The sequence below is a fragment of the Zophobas morio genome, unplaced genomic scaffold (genome assembly GCF_036711695.1).
Source record: "Zophobas morio isolate AGI-343-1 ecotype UQ-CSIRO unplaced genomic scaffold, CSIRO_AGI_Zmor_V1 ptg000014l, whole genome shotgun sequence".
Lineage (NCBI taxonomy): Eukaryota > Metazoa > Arthropoda > Insecta > Coleoptera > Tenebrionidae > Zophobas > Zophobas morio.
Genome location: NW_026972119.1, coordinates 4,826,860 through 4,838,492, shown reverse-complemented (window position 1 = coordinate 4,838,492; position 11,633 = coordinate 4,826,860).

The window sequence follows — 11,633 nt, the reverse complement described above, 5'->3', positions numbered from 1 at the left end:
AAATATGGAGATGAAGTTGTAAATTAAACTTCAAGTGAAGGCAAATTAACATTAAAGGCTTGAAATATATGGTACAAAATTGCTTGTTCCATCGCATATAAATATGCTTGAGGTTTAACCTTGTCATCACCTTTTACTTTCTATTAAGTATATTATTCTGTATATTTACATTTTTTGCAATTTAATCAGTTTCTATTTTAAGCCTGTGTGCCCATTCAGTTTTCTAAGATCAGACATGTATAAGTAGTAAAAATTTCTGATGAATGTTTTTAAATGAGATACACTGTATATTTTTAGAATTTTCTGTTTCCCTTTCTATCGAATCTTTTTCAAAATCACAGAGCAGCTGTACTACTGTAATAAAGCTCCTTTTTTTGATATCATGTCCTTTTCTAATACAAGGTACCGTATCCAAGTTTGGACATAGGGAGTTAACATGGGAAATTGATTTTTATTTTATAATATCTTCCCAGATCACTTTAAAGCTACTATTAAGTGATGAATTTGTGGAAGTAAAGGAAGGCTACCAACCAATATTTTTTTCAAATCGTTGCATTCACTGTAAAAAGACTTTAAAAATCGTTTTTTGAAATTAGCGCTCGGTCCGATTTGTCGCGAAACGTTCGGTCTCAATTCGGCGATTCCTTCCTTACATTAGCCATGGAAAATCGAAATGTCAAAGTGAATTTAAAAATAATTCCTCGATTCTCACTCAGAAATCAGTGAACAACTCAAATTGAATATTTTACCCAGTGTGGTGATGATTATTGTAGGACAAATTAAACGGAATAAATGCACAAATTGGTCCATTTACTTATTTATTGATGCTGGATGCAATACAAGAATACTTCCACGAAACTCCTGGTCATCTCCGACTACAACCAGGCTGTATCCAAGAAGCCCTTCGACCAGCTCGTTTTCCCCAACACATTCATCGGTCGCATAAGGGCACGTCCTGCGGACCTAGGGTTTTACTAGCGCCGCCCTATTGAAAACAATACTTGGTATTTGGTAGACAGGCCAGGGGGTCAGCGGATCATTGGAAGTAGATTTGTTCTACGGAACAAGTATAAGTCAGACGACACGATAGACAAGCGCAAGGCTGGCGTGGTGGCTCAAGGGTTTGGTATGAAACCTGAAATAGACTTTCACGAAACGTTTGCTCCCGTGGCAAGATTGGCTTCTATACGTGCTGCGGTTGCAGTAGCTTTCTCTAAAGACATGAAGATTTGGCAACTCGATATAACTACAGCTTACCTGAATGGAATTGACCCTTTTCCTGTAAGCAAAGTGAGTAGACATTATATAAATTCCAATGATACAGAGTGAGACAACATCGCGCAGGCGAAGTCAGATTTTTGGAGCGCCAAGTTAAAATTAACCAATGAGCGACAGATTACGCATGTGTTTCTGGTTGCATTCTGTTAAAGCGGTTTGTTGTCACAGGCCTTTTCTCTGCTGCCGGAGTGCCGGATACTATTTCCAACGTGGTTTTGAAGATGCGTGCGCACGGAAAGTCACTATGGAAGTTTTACGATCTTACAGGAAAAGGGTCAATTATCAAAGAGAAGATCTTTATGGAGACTCCGAAATATTTAGAAGAAATACTTGACCACATCGTGCGAACCGAAAAGAAGGAAAAGACAATCAGAGAAGAAGCAAGAAAAATGATGGAGCGAATGCGTAAAGGCGACATGGTTTGTTTACTGAACAAGGGTCTTTACGGTCTACCACAAACTGGCAGAGCCTGGAACGATCGATTAGATGAAGAACTCCGAAGTCTTGGAGCGGTTCCATCCGATGCAGATCCTTGTGTATACGTCGTCCAGGCATCGAACGTCACAAGTTTTATAGTCATTTACGTTGACGATATATTGATTATGTCGAGCAGTGAAGTCGAAATCGAACGATTGAAGAGTTGTCTTTGTGAAAAGTTTGAAGTCAAAGATTTGGGAGATCTTAAGTACTGTCTAGGTGTTGAATTTGAAAGAATGGACAATTATCTAGGTATTAGCCAGAGGGGATACATAGACGATTTACTTCAGAAATTTGATATGAGTCATTGCAATCCGGTCTCTACGCCATTAGAGTTGGAGATTAATTTGACGATAGACGAAGGAGAAGACGCTTGCCCGAAGAATATCCCCTATCAAGAACTCATCGGTGGACTCATGTATTTATCTATGGGAACTAGACCAGATATAACAAATGCAGTAAGCTACCTCAGTCAATTTAGCAGTTGTTTTAGAGAGTCTCATTGGAAGGCAGCAAAAAGGGTATTACGTTATCTTAAAGGGACTAGAGATCTGAATCTAGTGTACTCACGAGGCAGCGCAAGCGAATCTCCAGTAATGTATACTGATGCTGACTGGGGCAGTTGTCTGGTTGATAGGAAGTCTTATACAGGATATGTTTTCCTAATCGGGGGTACAGCATTGAGCTGGGGATCAAGGAAACAGCGGTCTGTGGCTTTTTCATCGACAGAGGCTGAGTATATGGCGCTAAGTGATGCGGCAAAAGAGGCCATTTATATGAAGAAATTACTGAAGAGTCTGGGTGTTAACCTCGAGACGATAATTTTGAAGAATGATAACATTGGTGCTGAAAAGTTATCGGGAAACCCAGTTTTTCACGCTCGTTCGAAGCACATAGATATACGACACCATTTTGTTCGAGACTGTGTGAAGAAGAAGGGGGATTGTAATTGAGCACGTCGCTACTGAGGAGATGACAGCGGACATTCTAACCAAAGGACTTTCCAAAGCTAAGCATGAGAAGTGCATACAAGGTCTTGGGATGAGACGCGATGTAGTGAAGTGTTTACGTATAAAGTAGTTGAAGTTTGAGGGGAAGTGTTGGTAATGTGTGTACATTTATTTCATCCCTCATACTTTAAAGTTGTCAACTTAGTAGGCATAGAGACACATTTTTGTTGATATAATAATTGATGTAAAAAATATACTCTCGACTGACGTGTATTAAGATATTGCATTTCAATTCCTTCCCTACTGTTCCTACAGTTTCGACAGAACTATAGGAACAATAGTGAAGTGTTTACGTATAAAGTAGTTGAGGTTTGAGGGGTAGTGTTGGTAATGTGTGTACATTTATTTCATCCCTCATACTTTAAGGTTGTCAACTTAGTATGCATAGAGACACATTTTTGTTGATATAATAATTGATGTAAAAAATATACTCTCGACTGACGTGTATTAAGATATTGCATTTCAAGTCCTTCCCTATTGTTCCTACAGTTTCGACAGAACTTCCCTCGCTCCTAAAGTACTGAAACATATCCACCATTCTCGAGTGTTTATTTATCTTAATACATCGAAAGAATGTCACGTAGAAATTAGTTTGATTTGAATTAAACCACAGTCGACCAAATGATCTGAATATTATAATTCTTATTTTATTAATATTATAAAGATGAGAAATAGGTAATGAAGTCATCGACATCGATAATACTAGTCACAGTACAAAAGAAAAGTAGTCGCAGCGTATGACCAATGCAAGGAAAAAAAAGTAAACGGCCAAGTTCGGCATCGAATCACTACCGCAATGTCGTACGGATTCGCTGGCCGTTTCCGAGGTCTCGACTTGCCGCTACGCCATGGGGACTCCTCCCCGGTGTTGGCAATATACGCGTATTGAACCTTTGAAATATTTTTGCGAAAATTTGAACGTTTAGCGAAAAAATTGAAAGCGGATTCGTACGCTACAAATATAGTAGTATATTTTTATATAACATTAAAATTATTTTAAAATACAATTCAATCAAATTGTTGGTGGGGGTGATTATCCAAATTTTGGGTAGTATTTAACCATCTACATTAGGGTAAATGTGTACAAGAGTACGCACTTAGTGTAAAACTGTCAACAACTTTTTAATTTTTTTGGATGGACAAATTTTATGATATGGATTCGTTATATACATGTTTAGAGATCAGATATATTTAATTGTACGCCCCAACACCACTATATTTTAAGAGTAATTTCAATTTTTGTCAAGATGTGTAAATGCGCACTCTTAGACAGTTCATTGCACAAGAGTGCGCATTTGAACGCTTATGAGTACGCATTACATTTTATGAAAAAATATTTGTTTCTAAGGTGAAGATAAATGGGAATAAGTGAGTACAGACTACACATAAAACGGGAGACCTATTTCTTCGTACTCTAGGGGTCTTGAAAAGACGAGAAAACGTAAAAATAGAGAGTCGGTCGACGGACTCGATTACAACACGCTCAGGAAGTAAAAATAAAAAAAAAATCACCATAACCGCCACCACACAACTTCAGACGCAGTACAAAGTAGTAGAGTTAAATAATTCATTATCGTATGATATGTATCTCCAAGACTATTAGACTACGTATTGCAAGCAATGCGCACTCTTATACAATACCTCGCTGCGCACTCTTGTACATTTGTACATAACCTAATGTTCTCAAAGTTAAAAGCTTTTGATGGACAGAAAGTGTAAAACTGTTAGTGTATAACGACACCTTAAAAGTTACAACTAATGAAAATTATTACTGTAAAATAAAACAACTGGTACGTACCTTACAAAAAACTAAAACTATGAGCGGTAAAAATTACATCCACACAACGTGTGAACATAAAATCGTCAGTAAAACCAAACTATAAACTATATTCAGGTCACTTTTGCACCTTTATCTCAGGTTTAACATTAAATTCTGAATGGTATAACTTCATCTTACCCAGATGGCACTAATAAGCAGAAATCATCAGTGCGTACTCTTATACATATGCGCACTCTTGTACACATTTACCCTATATTTCTAATATACGTAAAAAATTTGACAACAATCGGTCCAGCAGTTTCGGAGATTAGGTACTTGTCTAACAAAAATGGATACAGACACCAGACAGACAGACAGACAGACAGACATACAGATAGACAGACAGACGGAAACGGGAGACTACTTTTTTCGTACTATAGGGGCCATGAAACATCGAGAAAACATAAATGTGGCACTTGGTCCTATAGACTCGATTACTATACTTCCTTAGCTTACGCTTAGGAAGTAACAAGCACAGGGATTGAAATCCGGCAAATGCATAGGTCAATGGGTCGGTCCAAACTTTCAAATAAGCAACATTTATGTGAACTGGAGACTCCGCCCTGCATGTAAAACCCTTCGAATCCCAAAAAGTATTTGCTCAACTAGCATGTTGTTATTTCTGAGCATGAGCATTTAATGAAAATAGTTCCAATAACATGATGCCTTAAAAGCCACAGCCACGTATTGATAGTTGCATGCCACTGATCTCGATGATCATGTGAGGGTTCTATAATGCCCAAATTCGATCGTTCTGACAAATGGAACCTCCCGTAAGACCAAATGAACATTCGGCAGCCCTGAATCTCTCAAGCATACCTTTTGCAAAACGCCGCACGTGAGAAGTAATCCTCAATTTTTGGGCATGATGCTTTTTGAAACTCTTGTATCCCATCTGTTTAAGATACCTAGCAAATGCGAACAAACGTGTATGTAGATGCATCTTACAACATTGTCATGAAAGTTATTAGGTACTTACTAATTAAAGTAGCCATTAAAGAACAAACAGGCCCTCGCTTTTTCATCTAATCGCAGTAGAACATAGCGTTTTCATGAGATTTTAGTGACAAAAAGCTATTAAAATTGACTGGTACTAGCAATATAATCTTAAAATATTTATTGCAATTTCTACATTTATTCCGTTTAATTTGTGTTGCAATAATCATCACACCGAATAAAATAATCTAGCAAGACGTGTCCATGACGGTGTCGACAGAGACGTTTAGGAAGAGGAGCTGCTCGAAGGGCTTCATCACGAGCTTCTTGGATACAGCCTAGGTGTAGTCGGAGATGGCATTACGATCAGGAGTTAGTGCATTCATTCACTTTAATTTGACCTACAATAACCAGCACTGGATAAAATAGTTCAATTTGAGTTGTTCAGTGATTCTTATTTCTGAATGATCATCGAGGAATAATTTCTACATTCACTTTGACATTTTAATTTTTCATGGCTAATCCAAGAACACGATCGTCGATATTTTTCACATAACAAAGTACTGTTTGGCTGATATTTTCTGAAAAACATGAATGAAGAAATCCATTTACAAATAGATTATTACCTATTTATTTAAAATGGGATAGTTTTTATTTTATATAAAAGAAAATCGTACAATTAATTATTTGTAAGCGACAACTGTATACTTTTTGGATACATTTTTTTTTATAATAGTGAGCAACATAATTCGTAATCGCGTTATCCTTGGCACTGAATCCGTATATCTGTTCTGAAATGACTCGTTTAACGCTTCGTCTAAAGCTACGTCATAGAAAACTTTTTAATCAAATTAATTTTAATTGCCGATAATAATTTTATGAACCAAATTTTTGACACCTAAAAAAACTAAGAAGGTTATAAACTCATTTTTTACTATTAATTTTTACTAAACGTCCCTTCTAACCTTATTTTCCTTGTTTCCTTGCTAGTTGTTGCTTCCTGGAGAAATAATTTTTACATTTAAAATAGTTCTTTTCAGAACTTTGTGTATTCACCGAAAAATTGCATTTCCATTGAAGCAAAAGATAAACGGTGTGTAAGAGTACTCGATTCTACTGGCTTGGGAAAAATTCCGGGAAAAATTTTCCAACAACATCGCTGACTATGCCCATTTTTGCAACGCATTACAACGATGTGAGACAAAATTCCGAGTGACGTCATCTCTACAAAGAAAAGAGGAATTGGCAAGTCTAAAGATATATAAAAAATAAGAGAACTCCAGAAAATATTGGAACGATATTTAGCGCAGCAAATGGAACTATCGTATGGAACTTTCCTTATCGAATAACATGTGTGTGAAAATGACGTGAACCCTATTTTCCAGTTACGGTTCAGTAGTGTTGTTCAGTGTAGTCGTATCGCAGTAAAAGCTTATTAAAATTTAATTATTTGGAAAATATCAACACAACTTTTGTGGGGAAAACTTGTAACATTAGGTGGTAATATAACCTAAAAAACTGATAGAAATAGGACAAAAAGTCGTATGCAGTATACGAAGAATATAGCCATTACTTGGAGAAATTGGTACACGACTAGTTTTAAAAAATCCTTTAACTGTTTCTTTAGGATGAATGACCACCATGATCAAACTTGGATGGTGTGTACATTTTGATTAAAAAAAAGCAAAGAAACCGTTTTTGTGTACATCGTTATCTACTACCTTCATCACTTCTCAGTTCACATTAGTTATGAGCTTTTGTGGATAATTCGATAGCATGCATAACAATCAGACCCACAAGCATCCATTGCTGGAAAAAGTCCAACACGGTATGTTCCAGTAAATATTTAAATCAATTTCATTCCGCTCCTACGTACCAGCAACAATGTCTTGTCTGCACTTTAAATCTTTTTAATAATGATTTGTTCAAGACATTTCAAGTGGTTGTAAAGAAATGTTAAGTGGCTGAGATTTATCAGTCGGGGTTGTGTCAACTTACACTTCATTACTGCATTGAAAAGACGCACGCCTTTAACACTCAATTTTGTTAAAAGATATACGCATTTCCTTTAAATCCGCCATGCTTTTTCTGTTACAAAAAAGATAAGGGATCAGACGGTCGAGGAATTTCCTCGGGAATTTCAATATGAGGACCTCTGCTTTGACCCTGGCATAACATCATAGAACTACAAGCCACAAGTTTACTAGCCATAAATTTCGGCTTGATCAGAATAATTGCTCGTGTATTGAGCGCAAGTTTACACTTCTCAGGTTTCACAGGAAGAAAAATTGCGCCGGTTGTTTACGATGTACCGATAGTGGATGTTTAGAATTCATGTAGGAAATTATGTAAAGTAAGTTGAGACAAACAAATCATGGAAGCACAAGTACAAATAGTTTGCGTATTTGCGAGCTGGAATAAAAATTATCTCGTGACTCTGCAGCAATTCACTGCGGGTTGTCAGGATACAAAGAGTTAAGTGAACAGGAAAAGCAAGTATTTTAAATATTTTACGGCCAGGTCGCCGAGTTATTTTACAGGATATAGTCGCTTGAAAATACGGATTTATCGCTTTTTACTTCGGTAGAAAGATAATTGTCAAAAAGAGATGGAGGGATTCAATTGTTCACAATTCATTCAAGATATGTATACGTGGATTATAAAAAAAATTTCGTCATTTTTTAAAATTACAGTTACATTCGAGGTCATGCCACAAACGTAATGGCTTTGGGAAATTGTTCTATTTAATAAATACTTTATGGTTCTTGTGGCATTTTCTTTGATAATATATATAGGTATTGGGATTGTATTTTAAGTGTAAATTTACTCCAAATTTTATTTCTACAAGGAGATTATATATCAACTTGAAATAAAATCTAGTGCATAACTACAGAACCACTTAAATTTTGACGGCATCTTCCATTAAGCGATTAAGTGGAACTTACGTACCGAAGCGGGGATAAATGATTATCAACAATTAGAAATAAACTGAAACAACCACTCTTCCTGGTAGCAAAAGATTATAAAACTCCAATATATTCTCACCTATTCATTTAACTTTCCAAGTGTAAGCTGGAATAGGGTACATTCTCGACAAATGGCTAGTTTCATGTTTTCTGGACGTGTGATGATGCTCATAGTACGAAACAATAGGTTTCCTGTTTTTATCTGCCTGTCTGTCGTCTGCCGTGTGGCCGGATTTTTATCAGACAGTTAATTTCTGAAACTACGGGATCGATCGTTGTAAAATTTCAGAGATAAATATCATGATTATGAATATCGTGCATATGGTAAAACGCTAACCAAAATTTGTTTAGTTACCCCCACTAACGATGGGATGACGTCATCTCCAAAAATTACAATAGTAAATGTTATTTAAATTATATAAAATAACATATTCCTACACTTGTGGTTTACGAATCTGTGCTTTGTTTTTACTCGAGACATACAGATTTCTGCAAAAAAAAACTGTAAACATTTTACAAATTAGCTTTGAAACTGCGAAACCGAATGCTTTGAAATCTTGCAAATATTTTAAGGTTAGCATGAGCATGGTAAATCGTTTTAATCAAAAATTTACTTGTGAATCCCCCTCCAAAGTAATTGATGTCATCTCAAAATTTTGCCAAATAATCCCTATCTAAAATATGCAAAATGTTATGAATGATTTATCAATGCATTTATATTTTTCCAATTATTTGTATGGGGCGACTCAAAAAAAAATGGTTGAAGAAATCTCTTTTACCGACCAAATCAAGAACGGTTTACCCCATTTTAACGCAAATTACTCTTATTATTAGTATTACACATCCTTACTAGAATTTTGATGACGTCATAACATTTTTTATAGATAAACTCATTTGAAACATACGCATAGCATGCTTCATTACCTGTACTTTAAAACTCCATACATAGCTTTATTTCAGCTTATAGGAGTTATCATGAAAAAATAAAATTCACAAAATTAAATTTTATAATTTTTCAAAGAAGCAATTTTTGTTCGCCTGTACTTCAAGGGCAAGGAAAATTCTGTCTAAATAACTTTAGATCAATTTGCAAATCAGTTAATCTTAATATGAGCTATATTTTTCGAAATATTATGATGTCTAGAAATCAGAACATTTCGATTTAGCCATCCCCAAACAGTATTATAAATTCAGCCATGATTTTAAAATATTTTGGAGAACACGTGACGTTTAAATTATGATTTAAAATCGTTGAAATTCTATGATTTTGCACTGATAACTTTGAAAATGTAAATGCAGATTTTAAATCTGGCACAATCAAGCCTTACGTCATAATTTTTTTATTTTTTACATATATGGTACATTAATACATAAAGTAGATACATAAAATATAATTATTAAAAACAGAAAAAGAGTTGGAGACTAAAGTACCGTGAGTAGCATACATTAAAATGATTTTTGACTATACAGAGTGTTTTATATTCGAGACAGCATATAAACTAAAAAGTTTTTTTAAAGAGAACACCCTACATATTTTTACATATTCTTATTAACCTCGTCTTAGGCTCTAGGACTATAGTTTGCACGGATAATTTTCTGGAGTTTTTTTAGCAATATTATTTTTAAGCTCTCTATTGCAATATTTTATGTAGAGATTAACTGAGGTATGCGCTGTAATTTCGTATCCAATAAATAAAATTTCAGTATATGTAGGATGTAGGTATAGTTGTCCAAAAGCTATAAGGTTATATGGCCATCATAAAATTATCCCATTGTGTCGAAGTTAAGTTGTTTACAATAGAAAAGGTTTTAGGGTTGTAAATAACGTGTCCACTGCAGCTCGAGCGGCTGTTGTCGTTTCGTTTAGGAGCGGCTTTCACTAAATATGTAAATCCACCACTCCATTATTTCTTTACTACCTGCAGCCGCTGAGGGTTCCGAAATAACCACTCGCTTTGAAAACCGGCCCTGTTAAACGTGAGCAAGAAATGTTTAGAAGACGATTTATTGCCAACTGGTAAGCTTACTGCGAACCACACAAAGGGGGTATTTATTTGCGGTCAACTACTTTTATAATAGTCATATAACCTTATAGCTTTTGGACTACTATACTGCGGGTTTGTGACAACTTTGTAGAACGTTGCAATTTTCAAATAGGTATCGATACTTTTTTCTAATAGGACACCTTGAGAACAAACAACACCAGTTATAAATCACAGGCTGTTCTATTTGAAAAAACTGAAATCGATAATTGAAAATTCCAATAATTTATTGCATGCATTATTTTTACATTCTGAATATTAAAACTCAATTTTATTTTACGAATTACCACGCATTTTAAAAACAACCCTACTGAATTTTTTTTTTTTTGTAAATCGTTCCATTGGTAAAAAAATTCACGAAAATTGGAATAATGTCGCATCGGTATTTAAAGCAGAAACTGTGGTTATAAAACCTAAGAGGTCAATCACGATATGCAAAAATATATAGAATATTCCATCTGAAAAAAGTAAGTTTAAAATCTCATATTTAAATAAGACAAGAAAAGCATATTTTTACGCATATAAAAAGGGCAGTAAAATTTAATAAAATATCTTAATACAGCGAATATCGAAGCCAAATTAGGAACCAAATTTAACAACAAATGTTTTTGTTACATGCGTTTGGAAACAAATTCTTAACTTATACATCTGTTAATATTTTTTTTCCCGACCCTTCTCGTAAGTCGCTTTTACAAAGTCACATTTGATGTAAATTCAAATTACTAATCGTATTCTGGTTGCCTAGAAAATAGTGAAATAGTGTCACTTACCTTCGTAAGGGCTACTTACCTCGCTAGAGAACTAAGTGAAATGAGAGGACTCAAAACAACAACACCGTTTAATTTTATGATTTTTGTAACAAAAATTAACAAAATGTGTTTTTGAAATTACCTTTAATTGATACCCTTAGCAATACAAAGGAGGCCAACTATTTTCATTCGATATTATGCATTTAGGCAATATTGAATTAATTATTTGTTGGTTTAGCGATTGGTTCGGGAAAAAATAATATATCTACTTACATTATTCGGGAAGTAACGGATTAATCCTGTCTCAATTTTCAATCTCGCGAGCAAGCTCCCTCGATTTCCAAATCCTATTTACT